The sequence below is a fragment of the Danio aesculapii genome, chromosome 4, assembly GCF_903798145.1.
Source record: "Danio aesculapii chromosome 4, fDanAes4.1, whole genome shotgun sequence".
NCBI classification, from domain to species: domain Eukaryota; kingdom Metazoa; phylum Chordata; class Actinopteri; order Cypriniformes; family Danionidae; genus Danio; species Danio aesculapii.
In genome coordinates this window covers 340,806-360,805 of record NC_079438.1, presented here as the reverse complement: position 1 = coordinate 360,805, position 20,000 = coordinate 340,806, and the positions used below count along the sequence as shown (strand labels likewise).

Genomic DNA, 20,000 nt, shown 5'->3' with positions numbered 1-20,000 from the left:
TACTGTCATTTTACAAATGTAATTATCTAATTAATAATGTAATTATACAGATAATTATTGTGATTATAAGGATAATTACTGCAATTATACAGGTTATTACTGTAATTATACAGATTAATTAATGTGATTATAAGGATAGTTACTGCAATTATACAGGTTATTACTGTAATTATACAGATTAATTAATGTGATTATAAGGATAGTTACTGCAATTATGCAGGTTATTACTGTAATTATACAAATTAATTAATGTGGTTATAAGGATAATTACTGCAATTATACAGGTTATTACTGTAATTATACGGATTAATCAATGTGATTATAAGGATAATTACTGCAATTATGCAGGTTATTACTGTAATTATACAAATTAATTAATGTGGTTATAAGGATAGTTACTGCAATTATACAGGTTATTACTGTAATTATACAGATTAATTAATGTGATTATAAGGATAGTTACTGCAATTATGCAGGTTATTACTGTAATTATACAGATTAATCAATGTGATTATAAGGATAATTACTGCAATTATACAGGTTATTACTGTAATTATACGGATTAATCAATGTGATTATAAGGATAATTACTGCAATTATGCAGGTTATTACTGTAATTATACAAATTAATTAATGTGGTTATAAGGATAGTTACTGCAATTATACAGGTTATTACTGTAATTATACAGATTAATTAATGTGATTATAAGGATAGTTACTGCAATTATGCAGGTTATTACTGTAATTATACGGATTAATTAATGTTATTATAAGGATAGTTACTGTATTTATGCAGGTTATTACTGTAATTATACGGATTAATTAATGTTATTATAAGGATAGTTACTGTAATTATACAGGTTATTACTGTAATTATACAGATTAATTATTGTGATTATAAGGATAGTTACTGCAATTATGCAGGTTATTACTGTAATTATACGGTCTAATTAATGTGATTATAAGGATAATTACTGCAATTATGCAGGTTATTACTGTAATTATACAAATTAATTAATGTGGTTATAAGGATAGTTACTGCAATTATACAGGTTATTACTGTAATTATACAGATTAATTAATGTGATTATAAGGATAGTTACTGCAATTATGCAGGTTATTACTGTAATTATACGGATTAATTAATGTTATTATAAGGATAGTTACTGTATTTATGCAGGTTATTACTGTAATTATACGGATTAATTAATGTTATTATAAGGATAGTTACTGTAATTATACAGGTTATTACTGTAATTATACAGATTAATTAATGTGATTATAAGGATAATTACTGTAATTATGCAGGTTATTACTGTAATTATACGGATTAATTAATGTGATTATAAGGATAGTTACTGCAATTATGCAGGTTATTACTGTAATTATACGGATTAATTAATGTGATTATAAGGATAGTTACTGCAATTATGCAGGTTATTACTGTAATTATACAGATTAATTATTGTGATTATAAGGATAATTACTGCAATTATGCAGGTTATTACTGTAATTATACGGTCTAATTAATGTGATTATAAGGATAATTACTGCAATTATACAGGTTATTACTGTAATTATACGGATTAATCAATGTGATTATAAGGATAATTACTGCAATTATACAGGTTATTACTGTAATTATACAGATTAATTAATGTGATTATAAGGATAATTACTGTAATTATGCAGGTTATTACTGTAATTATACGGATTAATTAATGTGATTATAAGGATAGTTACTGCAATTATGCAGGTTATTACTGTAATTATACGGATTAATTAATGTTATTATAAGGATAGTTACTGTAATTATACAGGTTATTACTGTAATTATACGGATTAATTAATGTTATAATTAGGATAGTTACTGCAATTACACAGGTTATTACTGTAATTATACAAATTAATTAATGTGATTATAAGGATAGTTACTGTATTTATGCAGGTTATTACTGTAATTATACGGATTAATTAATGTGATTATAAGGATAGTTACTGCAATTATGCAGGTTATTACTGTAATTATACGGATTAATTAATGTTATTATAAGGATAGTTACTGTATTTATGCAGGTTATTACTGTAATTATACGGATTAATTAATGTTATTATAAGGATAGTTACTGTAATTATACAGGTTATTACTGTAATTATACGGATTAATTAATGTGATTATAAGGATAGTTCCTGTAATTATACAGGTTATTACTGTAATTATACGGATTGATTAATGTGATTATAAGGATAGTTACTGTAATTATGCAGGTTATTACTGTAATTATACAGATTAATTAATGTTATTATAAGGATAGTTACTGTATTTATGCAGGTTATTACTGTAATTATACAGATTAATGAATGTGATTATAAGGATTATTTCTGCAATTATACAGGTTATTACTGTAATTATACAGATTAATGAATGTGATTATAAGGATTATTACTGCAATTATTCAGGTTATTACTGTAATTATACAGATTAATGAATGTGATTATAAGGATTATTACTGCAATTATACAGGTTATTACTGTAATTATACAGATTAATGAATGTGATTATAAGGATTATTACTGCAATTATACAGGTTATTACTGTAATTATACAGATTAATGAATGTGATTATAAGGATTATTACTGCAATTATACAGGTTATTACTGTAATTATACAGATTAATGAATGTGATTATAAGGATTATTACTGCAATTATACAGGTTATTACTGTAATTATACAGATTAATGAATGTGATTATAAGGATTATTACTGCAATTATACAGGTTATTACTGTAATTATACAGATTAATGAATGTGATTATAAGGATTAATTACTGCAATTATACAGGTTATTACTGTAATTATACAGATTAATTATTGTGATTATAAGGATTACTGTAATGATGCAGGTTATTAATGTAATTATACAGAATAATTTATGTGATTATGCATTGAAATCTCTAAATATTCCATCAAATTTTTCCACTTTTAACATACCTTTAAAACTACAAAAAAAAAACTTTAAAGAATGATTGAAAAAAAAAGCTTGGATACAAATAATTGCAGTTGTCATAAAACACTGTAAATATAACTATAAACTATAATATAGGTTAACAAAGGTTTTAAAGATATGTAGGCTAAACTCCAAAACAATTTTCTCGAGAAAATACAAAGCTATTATATATCAAATTTTTTATAATTTTTTTTTTTTTTTTATTAAAAATAACCCATTTGGTCATCGTTTAACAACAAAAACAAGTGTCATGTGAGGACGCCTGCACAACAAAGTTGAGGATCAGATAGCAGTTTATTAACAGAATCATCTTGCAATTAAAGGTTGAAACCAGGTGCACACAAGCGTAAAGGTGGAAAACAAAATAACAACGTAAAGGGGTCTCAAACACGGCAAGGTAAGGGAAACCGCGTCGTAATGCTCACTAAACAGTTTAAGACTCAGCAGTGATGTGTCTGTGTATGCTGAGTTTACAGTCCTTGAAATCAGTCCATAACGATCTTCTAATTGTGTGTAATCAGTTAGAATTAGGAACACGGGTGTGCGAGGTGCATGCTGGGAGTTGTAGTTCGTTAAAGTAACGTGTGTAGTTTTCCAGCGATCCGCAGCCGCTAGATCACTGGTGATCGTCACAGTTCGCATAGCAACATTGTTAGAGTAGCAAAATAAACATTTGATAAGTTTACAGTGCATGCATTATATGCAGCCTACAAACAATAAGCTGTTATTTGACTTTATTAACCTCATGTTAATCTTCATATGTTTACCATCTTCACTAAAACAATTTGACTGAATTTATTTTCCCTATTTTATACAGGAATAATCTGTAAATATTAACGTTAAATTACCTTTACTCTCTCAAAATACATAAAAATTCCTTTAAAAAGCAGTAAAATAACGTAATACCAAAATACAAGCAATAACTGTAAATTTAATGTTAGAGTTGTTTATTACAGAACAACAGATATTTCACTGTATAATGAAAAAACTAGAAAATTCTGTAAAAAAATACAGACAATCACCTGTAAAATAACGTTTATTTTTGTGTACTTGCATTTAAAAGATAAATACAATGTACTTACTGTGTTCATACTGTATTGCAGAATACTTCTGGTGCTCTTGAGGTGGTATACAGTAGGGTTAGGGACATGTCTGGTGGTATGGGTAGGTTTAAGGGTGGGTTAAGGTGTAAGGGAGGGTCAACTGTGTGAGTACAGAAATGAACATGCATGTATTGTCAATCATAAGTACAATGTAAAAACATGTATTTACACAAAAAGTACTTCGTAACATTGTAAGTGGGACCCACATCACAAAACAAGAGTACCAAAAAGTTGTTGGTTCCTTTAAAAGAGATTTTTTAAGAGATTTTAAGCTTTATTTAGATGTATTTCTCATATTAAGTGTTCAATTTCAGTGCATTTGGCAACCCCAGAGTATTCGCAACAATGAAGCTGTTGTAAAAACACTGGACCCTCCCCCGAAGAATCGTCAGTCTCTACAGATCAACGATTGGCTCCTTTATTAGTAGGCGGGGCTTATTATTGCAAGGGCGGCCATATTCACGTTACACTTTTCCCCATTCAAGACTATACAAGTGCCATGTCTTGTGTATTCTATAGACTCAGGCTCTGGACCAGCCTTAGGGTATAACTCAAGTGACGTTCAAGTGACGTTCTGGTTCGACATAGTCGCCATCCTCTCCTTTCTTAAAAATCCCATTGGTTCTGGATTATTCATCGAAGAAACTCTCCAAGCCACTAGAAAGCCGTCTCATTACTCATTATTGGTCATTCCAAAGCAGATGCTCTCCTGAGACTGCCGTGGCTTTTTCATCACGATCTGGTGCGTCGCTAGTCATGCACTGATGTGAGCAATTGAGCTGATCTGTGTTTTAAGACTGGGTTGTTTAACACAACTCTGGCCCTGGATGTGTGTTTGATTATAGATTGATGTTTCTGTGGTGCAGTCTGTGTGTTAAAATAAAAAGCTATGAGAGAGATCTAGAAGGGATCCAAGGCTGCATTTACATAGCAAGTCTTAATTCAGAGATCATCCCTTTTGACCAGCCCTAATTTGGCTGAAACATTTGTTTACTCTGAACACATGTATACAATAAAGCCATAAACAAAGTGTTTTAGGTTATTATTAGCTGTTAAAGTATGTTTTATTGTAACCTAGAACAAAATCGCCGGTAATACCGTATACGGTGATGAAAGCAACATAGGCTCATCCTGAAAATGTACCCCGTATACATTTCTGGAGAGCACAAATTATGTAGCCAGAGGTACGTATGGCTGCATTTCATCTTTAAAATGAACGCTATGGTGTGGTTTGATGCTGTTTCTTTTCATGCTAGACTGTTTACCTTAGCGTGGACGGCTTTTCCGCTATTACTTGCTTGCCCAGTGGCTTGCCATGTACGTTGGCGGACTTGAGATGCAGAGCTGAGTTGACTTTGACGACAGGTTTCTAGTCCGACGAGCAACGGTTACAGAGAGCAGGTAAAACAAACGCAAAAAAATTAAATAAACAAGTAAATAACAGGGTGAGAACGTAGTAAAATCTGAAAACGTGGTAAAAACCAGGCGAGGGCTTTGAAAACACTATTGGTTGGGTTGATCAGTCGACAGCGGCCTCTGGTGGATTTACACGAGAACAGCAGGTGCGAATTGCACTGGCGAGAGAAATTTGAGATCTGAAAAAGCATACACAGCGCCCTCTGGTGGATTCACGAAAACACAAACTGCAAAAAACGTAGCTCCTGGGCCTTATTTGGTGCTCTCCACAAATGTATACAGGGGAAAGTAATCAGAATGAGCCTGGGTTGCAAATTTGGCGAGAAGGAATGGGATACAACAATTCTGTCTAAAAACAGACGAGTGTTGACTTCTGATGCGAGTGCTTGCAGGTGTATTTTTTTTATTCTCACGCTGCAGGTGTGACAATCGGATTTGTTTGTTTCGATCAACATTCAGAGGCACAGAATGGATTTGAAAAAAAGTCTTGTGTGGATTTTTGTTTATGTGTGTATGTGCAAACAATTACAATAGTCCCACTTTATATTAAGTGGCCTCACAGGGATACTTCATCCAAAAATTATATCATTTACTGACTTTTAACGGTTGAAGGTTAAAGTTTGAACACAAAAAAATGTTTTTAAAGAAAGCTGAAATCCTGCAACCATTGACTCCCATAGTAGGAAAAGCAAATACTATGGAAGTCAATGGTTACAGGATTTAACCCATCTCCAAAATGACTTATTTTATGTTCAACCTAACAAAAAAACAAAACAAATTACAATTCTTGTCATTAACAAGCCATTAACTAAACCTTTCCGCTCAACAAACGACTAATTAGCTGCTTATTAATAGTTAGCAAGGTAGTTGAGTTAAGGGATTGGCTTGGATTAGCTATGTAAAATGAGCTCATTCTTTGTAAGTGCTAATAAACAGGTAGTATATTCTAATAATAGGCAGGTAATACGCCGGTAGTAAATAGTGTGAGTTGTTACATAAACTAAAGAGTAACCAAAAACTCAAACAAGTGAAAAAAGTAAGTAAATAATAACAGAATTTGCATATTTGGGTGACCCATCCTAGTCGTTATGTAAAGTACTTACATTTAAGATAATCCTTTGCTGCAATACATCGTTATGTAATTTAAATACTGTACATTTACACTGTTGTACTAATTACTAATTAAAACACAGACTAGTTACACTATTGACGCATCCATTACACCATAACGCTCTCTTAAACCTTCTCACACCACCAAGTGATGTTCAATACAGTGTGAACACAATAAGTTCATTGTACATATTATTATTTTAATGTTAATACCCAGTGCCACTTAATATAATGGTGGACCATTCCAAACTGTATCTGTATCTAACATATCTCAAGCTGAATCATGTTTCTTCTGTCTAGTTTAGATGGATGAGGGACTTTGACCCTGCATTGATTACTGTTGTCTTAATGACACCACAGTGATTAAAAGACACATGGTTCAGCTATGTAGCCTATCTAGTGGCCACTCAATACAGGTCATTTCAACTGACCTGGTCAACTCCCCTTTGGTTTTCCAGTCATTTGTAAAGGATTTTCTCCACTGGTTTGCCACAGTATAATGCATACATCCATACTTATATTAATCGTCCCTGTGTGAAGACACAGATCTGGTTCTACAACATGTTATCTGTCCAACTGCAGTCGATTCGAATGTTATCAGTCGATTGAATGGGCGTAATCGGTGGTTATCAGCTGATAGATATGGGCCAGTAGGGGCCTTCTGAGTTATCATCCATCCACATGGTCAATCAGCTATGGATCACATACGGCTGTGGCCGGAAGTTAACACGAATTATTTATATTATTTATTAAATGTCCTATTGATTGTATTTTATTAACGTCTACCCCTACCCCACACCTAAACCCAGCCGTCACGGTAATGTAAAAACATCTGGATCTGGATTCTTCTTTATTAGTATAGCTGATTAACCATGTGAATGGATGATAACAGCCTTCTGAGCCTACCAGTTGGCACAGAAGCCCCCTACTGGCCCATATCTATCAGCTGATAACCACCAATAACGGCCATTCAATCGAGTGATAACATTCGAAGCGGGTGCCAATTTCTGGGATGTTTTTACCCTCCCCCGCATGGGTTCACATATGTTGGTGGAATGGCAATGCTTGTTAAAGAAACACTTGGCTTTTTTGCAATTATGCTCATGTTTTATAGTGGTAAACAGTCCATTCAGTCTATCTCCGGGTCTAGCGGGAGCACTTTTAGCTTAGCTTAGCATAGATCATTGAAACGGATTAGACCATTAGCGTTTTCGAAATTTCAAAAAAGTTTTCAATCATTTTCCTATTTGAAGTTTTAATTCCTCTGTAGGTAAAATGATCCGATGAACTCTGTTTTGACATTTTTTAACAAGACGCTAATGGTCTAATCACATTCAATGATTTATGCTAAGCTAAGCTAAAGACATGCCTTCATTTAAAGGCGTCAGCCTCTCTTTTTAATCATCACAGTCTACTTTACCTGAAGCAGCTCTGTTTAACCAATGATAATTATCTTATTAAGATATTGACTGTCTATTAGTACTTGTAATGTACATATTCGTCATATTATTCTACCTCCTCAATTCTACCTAATGCCTAAACCCAACTACTACCTTAAAAGCTATTATTAAGCAGCAAATCGGGAGTTTATTGATGTGTTTTTGAGTGGGCAGTTTCTTTTTTAATGGGCGATGTGTGGAAATCCAACACAATCTCACGGCAATTCGTAACTTTTTGATTTAGTGGCTAATTCGTATGAATTCGTACGATCTAATTCGTACATTTTCGTACGATTTGCTCATCCCCCAATGACGGTTGTGTTTAGGGGCGGGGTTAGGTGTCACGCCTCCTTTTTAAAATCGTACAATTTCGTACGACTGAACTCGTTTGAATTCGTACGAATTAGCCACTAAATTGCCAAAACGTAAAATACTTACGTTTTCTCGTGAGATCAGGCTGGGAAATCAGAAACACCAAAAAAACAATCATTAACATCTCATTTTTTGCGAACATGTGAATGAACGCATTGATTATATATTATCAGTGGTGTAAAGTAACAGATTACTCCAAAAATGACTGTTACCTAACTTTACGAAGTAGTTGAAATGTCTACTTTTACTTGAGTTCAACTATTTTAGGCTTGTTTTTACTTCTCTACTGTCTAATAATAAACCGTCCTGTGAATCCCGTCCAATCAAATTGCGTATAAAAACCTCAAACCGACCTCAAAACACGATCTCTTTATAAATGCAGCAAACATGTACATAGTTGAAGCATTAAAGTTTCCAAGAAGACGCAAAATCATTACACACAATATCCGAGAGTCTTGTTAGACTGATGACGACTGATGATGAAAATGTCTATGGCATCTAAAATCACCAAATGGCCTTAAACAATCGCTAAATGCACTACAGAATTTTACGTTTTCAAACACATGCGCATAATGTCGAATAGTGCTAGGTGAGCTTGGTTTTGGCGACACTGTCCCTTGGACACACGTAGCTTGTTCATTAGGGGTCAGAGGTCATAGCTAGGCCCACGCGGAATCTGCGCGCGCAGAATTCCGCAGATTTTTAGCCCATCCTTGATTTTGTTTATTTACTTGAGTAAACGAGTGTAAATTTATATTTATTCAGTTTTTCAATTAATTACAGTAATATTATTGACTAATATGAAAATAAAATATAGTAGATCTAGTTTAGATCTAATTTAGTAGATCTTTTATATGAGAGACTTGCTTTGTTTACCAGTTAAGTGGATCTAATTGGATTTGCATTTTAACTATTAAATAAAAGTTAAGACGATGTTATTTTTTATTTAATATATTAAGGTTTTAGTTATGATACTCCCAAAATAATTCCGCAGAAATACGCAGATTTTTACCAAAATTCTTCGTGGAAATATCAAAAAACGTCCGCAGATTCCGTCCGGCCCTAGTCATAACCTAAGCGTTAACAGATCGTCGCAGCTAGCCCAGTAGTTCACGTAGATTTCACTCCGAATGTAAACGCATCGATCTGCTTCCTGTCTGCTTATTAAAAGTGAATATGTTACTGCGTCAAATGAATCTCACACTATAATCCACGAATGGCAAACCACTTCGAAACAACCTTAAAATAAACGCCACTGATGGGATCTACATGTTTAATTTGAAGGGTCGAATAATTTTCACAGCATAATACTCAGCATTCTTTTGAGAAGGGCTACATTTACTCGTACGTCGAGTAGTATTTAAAACAGATACCTTTATTTGCTCTGCATTTTTGGGCAAGTAACAGTACTTTTAGTAGAGTTTTTCAGCACTCTTTCCATCTCTGTATACCATGTGTTACTTGTTATATTCTAATATGATTCAGTTGTATTTTTCATTCACTTTTGCATTAGAATCAGGATCTCCACTGGGATAAACCTAGTATTAGCTCAATAAACTAAACAAGAAGCATAAACTGCTAGTTCAGAATGGCTGTCTTTTTAATTGCCGTGCTTATAGGAGACTGAGTCATAGTGTAAGATCACAGGCTTTGATACCGTTTCATGCAGGGCTTCACAACTATTTTTAACTCGAGCAATTAGCACCGACGATTCCCGCGATTTGATCGGGTGGTAAGACTGACACGGCTCCTCCAGCTCAAGTGCTATTTCTCATTAACGTGGACCATAAGGAGCTTCCAAGAATTAGCTGAACATCCCACGGGCATTCGGAAAGAGCAATTCGGCCCGATGCTTATTGTCTAGGATTACGCACTGTCATTAGGGAGGATCGGTGTTTTCTCAGACCTTATATTTTATGGCTGACTAATGCTGTTTTGATTGCTCGGATCCAGAGAATCAGCATTCGACAGTTACTCTCTGGACCTTAATCCATATTTGTTAGTTCATAAATGGAGACGACAAGGATCTTGCGCTTTTTCTTTTAAGCAGTCAGAATTAAAAGCGCTGGAAGTCCCACAACACAAAAGGTCATGTGGGGCAAGTGCAGAATTTAAAAATGTATGAATACAATTGTATTAGAAAAGTCACAATATGTAAGATTTGTTTATTAAAATATCCATAAACTGGTAGTGCAGTGTTATATATTTAGATAACTTATATACTTACAATTAGCGCTGTGCGATTAATCGAAATCGAATCGCTGCGATATTAGATATACAGTTGAAGTCAGAGTTATTAGCCCCCATTTGAATTTCTTTTCTTTTTTTAAATATTTCCCAAATGATTTTGAACAGATTCAGGAAATTTTCACAGTATTTCCTATAATATTTTTTCTTCTGGAGAAAGTCTTATTTGTTTTATTTCGGCTAGAATGAAAGCAGTTTTTAATTTTTTAAACACCATTTTAAGGTCAAAATTAAGCTATATTTGTTTTTAATAGTCTACAGAACGAACCATCGTTATACAATAACTTGCCTAATTAGCCTAACCTGCCTAGTTACCCTAATTAACCTAGTTAAGCCTTTTAAATGCCACTTTAAGCTGTATAGAAGTGTCTTGAAGAATATCTAGTCTAATATTATTTACTGTCATCATGGCAAATTAGAAATGAATTATTTAAACTACTATGATTAGAAATGTGTTGTAAAAATCTCCGTTAAGTGAAGTTTCACAAACTAATTTCGAGAGGAGCACGTGATATGATTGACTACACCTGATCCTCATTGCTAATCATTAGCTATCCCCCTCTTTTATGATCGGGCAACACGGTGGCTCAGTGGTTAGCACTGCTGCCTCGCAGTAAGAAGGCCACAGGTTCAAGTTCTAATTGAGCCAGTCGGCACTCCCTGCGTGGAGTTTGCACGTTCTCCTTGTGTTTGCGTGGGTTTTCTTCGGGTCCTCCGGTTTCCTCCCACAGTCTAAAAACATGTACATAAGTGAATCGTAATACAGTCACAAGCACTTAACGCATACATAGCAAAAGGGGGCACTCGAGAAACTCCTGATCTCGTATCCCTCCTAATGCTCATTGACCAGGTGGGAACCTTGGGCTCATCTATCTGCGAGCTCAGGGTTTTCTCCCGGGACAGCATGCCAAACCTGCTCTCATAGTCGAGCATTATCTAAGTGTGAACTCTTGAAACATAATTTGGGGAAAAAAATAAACAGGGGGGCTAACAATTCTGACTTCAACTGTTTATACCTAGAGCAAATGTGTGACTGCCGTCTGCGTGTGACAGTCTTACCGGTCAATTGAGTGAGCACACGTTCGATCTGCCCAATTAGAACTGCGCAACTGGATGCGAAACACCCACAATAAAAAACTAACAAACAGGAAAGTGCGGATAAGTGGGATTATGGCTTCTGCTGCTGTTTCAGAAGCATTAATAGATAGATTCATATCATAGAAAAAACGAAATTATTATTAATAAGGGAATATTTTGGTTTCAAAGTCACAGACTCTGCACAAAAACTGGTAATTTGTAAGAGCTTTTGCAGAGTTGTTGCCACAGCACGAGGAAACACAACAACCAGCACCTTAAAAAGCACCACAGGCGGCTACACTCTCAGAAATAAAGGGTCGTGAGCTGTCACTGGGGTGGTACCTTTTTAAAAGGTACATATTTGTACTTAAATGGTCCATATTGGTACCTCAAAAGTATATATTAGTACCTACAAATTTTAAGAGGAACACTTTTGTACTTTTTAGGTACTAATATGTACCCTTGAGGAACTAATATGGACCTTTTAGGTACAAATTTGTAACACTTAATAGTAATTTTTTTCTCAAAATTCAGACTATATCTCTGAATTGTGAATTTTCTTTCTCAAAATTTAATATTTTAGGTGAAAATACTCATTTTGCTGCTTGTGGGTTAAATTTTGACCGAGATATAGCCGAGAGAATGCGGTCATTTTTCAAAATAAAAGATCAATAATACGGAAATAATGAATGACTTCTTGTGGACCACTGATCTACAGAACGAGCCGGATTCACCAAAGCCCCCTGTGGTGAAGGAGGCATGGGAGGAGATAACTTTTTTATTATTATGTAGACTATAATAATCCTTTATATTTGTAATATAATATATATTTATAGATATACTACAAATAATCTTACATTTTTTTAGATTTAAATATATTTGTGTGCTGCTGTGCATCCCTGTGTGTGTCATAAGCAAAGTGTAAGTGCGTTTTGGACTCGTCTATCACTAAGGCACTCTCTAAAAAGAAAAAAAGCTGCGCCACTGATTTAGATTTCGTCAATCACATGGGTTTTTCCACTTTCCTCAAAATAAAACACGCCAACAATGCGTCATGAAACAATTCCTTTGTAGACCAGCACACCCATGAATGCACAAATGGGTACAAATGCATTTCCTATTTAAATGATACATGCAGCAGCCTAAAACTAGAGCCTAAAAACATTGTAGGGTGAATGATAGGGCCCATACTGCTTCATGGCAGAACTTAATTTGTTTTGTGTCAGTTTTAATAAAGGTACATTTATTTTAATAAAGGTATGACCTTAATAATGAAATGCTCACCTTTCTTTGTGCAGAAACATTATAGTTACTCTAAATATGAAGCTCACAGGCCACTCATGCTTGCGGTGTGAATCCGACATAACTGCATTACACCCTGGCAACCACACAAAACCCACTAGTATCTTAATCTTGAGCTTTTGTGTTGTAATCAATAACCGCTCATTTGACGTTCTTCAGGAACAACCTAAACCTGCCGTCTTTTTCTCCATTTGACGTCTATTTTAAATGTTTTCATAAATAGGTTGTCCTGTAGCTTTCCTGAAAGGTCACTGATCTGATAATTGACCACAGACTTCGGGTTTAAGCAATCGAGCCCAATTATTTCCACACTGACCTTTGTGAAAACACAAACCCAGTGGAGGGCAAAACCACGCTCAGTTAAACCATCAAAATAATGACCTTTTCCTTGGCCAATTATCTATATTTGGCATGGCTGTGACATGAACATCTTTCTTTACAGCATACTGAATATGTCTGCATATACTGTACAGCTGAGTCTTTAATGCGGTGTGCATATAACAACATGTTTTAACATGTAATAGTATTTATTTTATCGCTACACTTATTTTATAGATAGAGCTCATTTTTTAGATACCAGTACCTTGATAAGAGATACTACTTATTCATTAGATAATTGTGTTCATTCATTCAGTACTGGTACTTTATTTATTAGATACATTTATTTTAATAGACATGTATTTTAATAGTCACTAGCAGGTGTTCTGTGGTTAGTATTCATTCATAGGTGGAATAATATGATGTACTATAATATTAAAAGAAATGAAATTTCAGTAATTGTTATTAGTAGATACTTAAGATGCATTTTTATGAACTGTTGCCTATTACTGTATATGCTAGTACTTAAACATTAGATATTACTTATTAATACATACTTATAGAAGCCTGTTTCTGCCACTGAATGTATGTTTTTTTTTGTTATTGCAATTTTTTGAAAATCCTCACAATTCTTACTTTTTTCCAGAAATTGAGATGTCACTATTGAGAGTTGTAAAGTCTAAATTTTGAGAAAAAACTCACAATTCAGAGTTATAGTCTGCATTTTTAGAAAAAAAATTCAATATTGAGAGTTAAACGGTTTAAATTTTGAGAAAAAAAAGTCACTTTTGAGAGTTATAAAGTCTAAATTTTGAGAAAAAAAATTCACAATTCAGAGTTATAGTCTGAATTTTGAGAAAAAAAAATCAAAATTGAGAGTTATAAAGTCTAAATTTTGAGAAAAAACTCACAATTCAGAGTTATAGTTTGCATTTTTAGAAAAAAATTCAATATTGGGAGTTAAACGGTTTAAATTTTGAGAAAAAAGTCACTTTTGAGAGTTATAAAGTCTAAATTTTGAGAAAAAAAATTCACAATTCAGAGTTTTAGTCTGAATTTTGAGAAAAAAAATCAACATTGAGAGTTATAAAGTCTAAATTTTGAGAAAAAACTCACAATTCAGAGTTATAGTCTGCATTTTTAGAAAAAAAATTCAATATTGAGAGTTAAACGGTTTAAATTTTGAGAAAAAAAATCACAATTTAGAGTTATATAGTCTGAAGTTTGAGGAAAAAAGAGTCACTATTGAGAGTTATAAAGTCTAAATTTTGAGAAGAAAATTCACAATTCAGAGATGTAGTCTGAATTTTGAGAAAAAAATCAATATTGAGAGTTATAAATTCAAAATTTTGAGAAAAAAAGTCACTATTAAGAGTTATAAAGTCAAAATTTTGAGAAGAAAATTCACAATTCAGTTATATAGTCTGAATTTTGAGAAAAAAAGAGTCACCATTGAGAGTTATAAAGTCAAAATTTTGAGAAGAAAATTCACAATTCAGAGATGTAGTCTGAATTTTGAGAAAAAAAATCAACATTGAGAGTTATAAACTCTAAATTTTGTGAAAAAAATTCACAATTCAGTTATATAGTCTGAATTTTGAGGACAAAATCACTATTAAGTGTTAGAAAATCTAAATTTTGAGAAAAAAAAAATCACAATTCAGAGTTAAAGTCTGAATTTTTGAGAGAAAAAAAAGTCACTATTCAGTTATATAGTCAGATTTTTGAGAAAAGAGATATACAGTGTTATAAAGAGTTATACAGTCAGAATTCTGACATAAAAAGTTGCAATTTAGAGATAAATAGTAGGAGTTTTGAGAAAAAATGTTGCAATTAGGAGTTATGTAAAATCAGAATATTGACTTTTTTCTCAAAATTAAGTGATACATACTTGCAATTTCGATAAATATGCAATAGAGTATATGCCGAGCTAGTGTTTTTCCCATACTGATAAACTTCCAGTGACCTGTTATTGTGAGTTTTTTTCCATTTTATACGGTTCCTTTTACAGCATCGATGTTGTAATGTAATTCAAATACAATCAGTTAAATAAACTTTGGCATTTATTTAGTTGCTCAAGCGTAAAACAAGACAAAAAGCCGTTTACTCGCACGCGTCTGTCAGAATCGGCAGGCTAGTGCAGAAGCTCCATTGAATATACTGGGGTAAAATAAATGCTCATATGATAAGGACATGGCGGGGAAAATTTTTATTTAATGCAGTGCAGTTCTTGTACAATCTGAGACCCACTTTATATTGGATATCACTCAGCCAGCGGAGATCACTGATTTTTAAAGAAAACAGACCTTAAACGCGCCGATTTTGCATTGGCATACAGTTCACCTGAAACGATTAACCCAGGGTACTGGCAAATTAAAAGTCCTATTAGCATGCTTTAGCATATACCCTATTGTAAGATATAAAGTCAGAATTCTGAGAGATGTCACAATTGAAACAGATGAAAAAAAAGTCGTAATTTAGAGTTATAGTCAGATTTTTGAGAAAAAAAAGTCGCAATTTAGAGTTATAGTCAGATTTTTGAGAAAAAAAGTCGCAATTTAGAGTTATAGTCAGATTTTTGAGAAAAAAGACACAATTTAGAGTTATAGTCAGATTTTTGAGAAAAAAAAGACACAATTTAGAGTTATAATCAGATTTTTGAGAAAAAAAAGTCGCAATTTAGAGTTATAGTCAGATTTTTGAGAAAAAAAGACACAATTTAGAGTTATAGTCACATTTTTGAGAAAAAAAGTCGCAATTTAGAGTTATAGTCTGATTTTTGAGAAAAAAAAAGTCGCAATTTAGAGTTATAGTCAGATTTTTGAGAAAAAAAGTCGCAATTTAGAGTTATAGTCAGATTTTTGAGAAAAAAAGTCGCAATTTAGAGTTATAGTCAGATTTTTGAGAAAAAAAAAGTCGCAATTTAGAGTTATAGTCAGATTTTTGAGAAAAAAAGACGCAATTTAGAGTTATAGTCAGATTTTTGAGAAAAAAAGTCGCAATTTAGAGTTATAGTCAGATTTTTGAGAAAAAAAAGTCGCAATTTAGAGTTATAATCAGATTTTTGAGAAAAAAAGACACAATTTAGAGTTATAGTCAGATTTTTGAGAAAAAAAGTCACAATTTAGAGTTATAGTCAGATTTTTGAGAAAAAAAAGTCGCAATTTAGAGTTATAATCAGATTTTTGAGAAAAAAAGTCGCAATTTAGAGTTAAAGTCAGATTTTGGAGAAAAAAAAGTCGCAATTTAGAGTTAAAGTCAGATTTTTGAGAAAAAAAAGTCGCAATTTAGAGTTATAGTCAGATTTTTGAGAAAAAAAAGTCGCAATTTAGAGTTATAGTCAGATTTTTGAGAAAAAAAAGTCGCAATTTAGAGTTATAGTCAGATTTTTGAGAAAAAAAGTCGCAATTTAGAGTTATAGTCAGATTTTTGAGAAAAAAGTCGCAATTTAGAGTTATAGTCAGATTTTTGAGAAAAAAAAGTCGCAATTTAGAGTTATAGTCAGATTTTTGAGAAAAAAAGACACAATTTAGAGTTATAGTCAGATTTTTGAGAAAAAAAGTCGCAATTTAGAGTTAAAGTCAGATTTTGGAGAAAAAAAAGTCGCAATTTAGAGTTATAGTCAGATTTTGGAGAAAAAAAGTCGCAATTTAGAGTTATAGTCAGATTTTTGAGAAAAAAAGTCGCAATTTAGAGTTATAGTCAGATTTTTGAGAAAAAAAGACACAATTTAGAGTTATAGTCAGATTTTTGAGAAAAAAAGACACAATTTAGAGTTATAGTCAGATTTTTGAGAAAAAAAAGTCACAATTTAGAGTTATAATCAGATTTTTGAGAAAAAAAGACACAATTTAGAGTTATAGTCAGATTTTTGAGAAAAAAAGACACAATTTAGAGTTATAGTCAGATTTTTGAGAAAAAAAGACACAATTTAGAGTTATAGTCAGATTTTGGAGAAAAAAAAGTCGCAATTTAGAGTTATAGTCAGATTTTTGAGAAAAAAAGACACAATTTAGAGTTATAGTCAGATTTTTGAGAAAAAAAGTCGCAATTTAGAGTTATAGTCAGATTTTTGAGAAAAAAAAAGTCGCAATTTAGAGTTATAATCAGATTTTTGAGAAAAAACAGACAATTTACAGTTATAATCAGATTTTTGAGAAAAAAAGACACAATTTAGAGTTATAGTCAGATTTTTGAGAAAAAAGACACAATTTAGAGTTATAATCAGATTTTTGAGAAAAAAAGACACAATTTAGAGTTATAGTCAGATTTTTGAGAAAAAAAGACACAATTTAGAGTTATAGTCAGATTTTTGAGAAAAAAAGACACAATTTAGAGTTATAGTCAGATTTTTGAGAAAAAAAGTCGCAATTTAGAGTTAAAGTCAGATTTTTGAGAAAAAAAAGTCGCAATTTAGAGTTATAGTCAGATTTTTGAGAAAAAAAGACACAATTTAGAGTTATAGTCAGATTTTTGAGAAAAAAAGACACAATTTAGAGTTATAATCAGATTTTTGAGAAAAAAAGACACAATTTAGAGTTATAGTCAGATTTTTGAGAGAAAAAAGTCGCAATTTAGAGTTATAGTCAGATTTTGGAGAAAAAAAAGTCGCAATTTAGAGTTATAGTCAGATTTTTGAGAAAAAAAGACACAATTTAGAGTTATAGTCAGATTTTTGAGAAAAAAAGACACAATTTAGAGTTATAGTCAGATTTTTGAGAAAAAAAGTCGCAATTTAGAGTTAAAGTCAGATTTTTGAGAAAAAAAGTCGCAATTTAGAGTTATAGTCAGATTTTTGAGAAAAAAGTCGCAATTTAGAGTTATAGTCAGATTTTTGAGAAAAAAAGACACAATTTAGAGTTATAGTCAGATTTTTGAGAAAAAAAGACACAATTTAGAGTTATAGTCAGATTTTTGAGAAAAAAAGACACAATTTAGAGTTATAGTCAGATTTTTGAGAAAAAAGACACAATTTAGAGTTATAATCAGATTTTTGAGAAAAAAAGACACAATTTAGAGTTATAGTCAGATTTTTGAGAAAAAAAAGTTGCAATTTAGAGTTATAGTCAGATTTTTGAGAAAAAAAGACACAATTTAGAGTTATAATCAGATTTTTGAGAAAAAAAGACACAATTTAGAGTTATAGTCAGATTTTTGAGAAAAAAAAGTTGCAATTTAGAGTTATAGTCAGATTTTTGAGGAAAAAAAGTCGCAATTTAGAGTTTTAATCAGATTTTTGAGAAAAAAAGTCGCAATTTAGAGTTATAATCAGATTTTTGAGAAAAAAAAGTCGCAATTTAGAGTTATAGTCAGACTTTTGAGACTTTTGAGTCACAATTCAAAGATATAAAGTCAGATTTTTGAGAAAATAGTCACAATTTTAATCTCAGGATTTTGAGAAAAATTTGCAATTAAAAAAAAGTCTCGCAATTCGCAATTCAGTGTTATACAGTCAGATTTACGAGATAAAAATTTGCAGTTCCAAGTTATAAAGTCAGAATTCTGACTTTATATCTCGCAATTCTGAGATGAAAAGCGGGAATGCAGACCTCTAGTTTGAAGTACATCAACACACTCAAATAAAAGTCTCAGCTACCATTGGTTCACCCAGACTTCATTGAAAAACAAACTACACTGTATAAGTAAATTAGTTAATTAACAGTTTATTAATTTCGTTTACAGTTGTGAATTGCATATGGGCGTCTCATTTGATTTTTGATGTTGGAAATTCACAGTTCAACAAAGTGACTATTATTGACATTTCAATAGTTTGAGTCCCATATATCTTATGGGAATTGAGAATTTACAGATATATTTACAGTATAGTACTGTTAGCAGGAAATGCTGTTAGCATACAAATAGTTATGTTTTATAATAAGTGTGTTTCATAGATCTCAGAGCGGCGCTAAATGGCATAAACCTTGTCCCAAGCTGTTCAGGCAATTCCTCCCCCCTAATCATCCTTCAAAACAGAGCTTCGTGCTAATCACAGATGGTGTAAACTAGCAGTTCAGTTAGCCTAGCCGCGCCTGAGCCAACAGTGTGATCAGAGGAGAAGCAAAGCTGTTTTGTCAGTTTTCTGCTGTCTCTGTGACTTTACCACCCTTGAGGAACGAAAGGCCATTAGAGCGCCGACCGCTCGCGCTGAGTATCTCTAGTAGGAGGTCAAATCAAGTGGATGTGGTTTAGCTTTAAGATGCTGTTTGCTAATAATAACACGGAGCTGCTAAAGCTTCGGTGTGGAGACTCAAACTAATGAATCCGCTTTCATGTTCAGCAACTGAAGAGTAAACATTTTAAGCATCTACAGTTTCTTTAGCAGAGGTAAACAGGACGACTTCCTGACTGACTGATACATCGTTATGGCTAAGCAATCTGTGCTACGTTTATATTGTACTCAGGTAATCTTGTTTGGTTTAATGATAGCGGTGATTTGAAGCTTGTTAAGTCTTCCCTAGTGCTTTTAAGCTGATTTGCTGATAGCCATCAATGCTGAAATGGTACACCTGGCACAATGTAGGTCTCGTACAGCATTATAACCTTGTAAAACGTGATTGAAACAGTATGTTAGTTATATATATATATAGGTTTAAAACAGCGCTTACC

At 32.5% G+C, this 20,000-nt stretch overlaps 1 protein-coding gene across 1 annotated transcript in view; it reads left to right on the top strand.

Moving 5' to 3' along the window:
* LOC130222713 (proton myo-inositol cotransporter) overlaps nucleotides 1-20,000 on the top strand; it is a 150,003-nt gene that overhangs the window by 4,290 nt on the left and 125,713 nt on the right. The gene's annotated exons all lie outside the window — the stretch shown is intronic.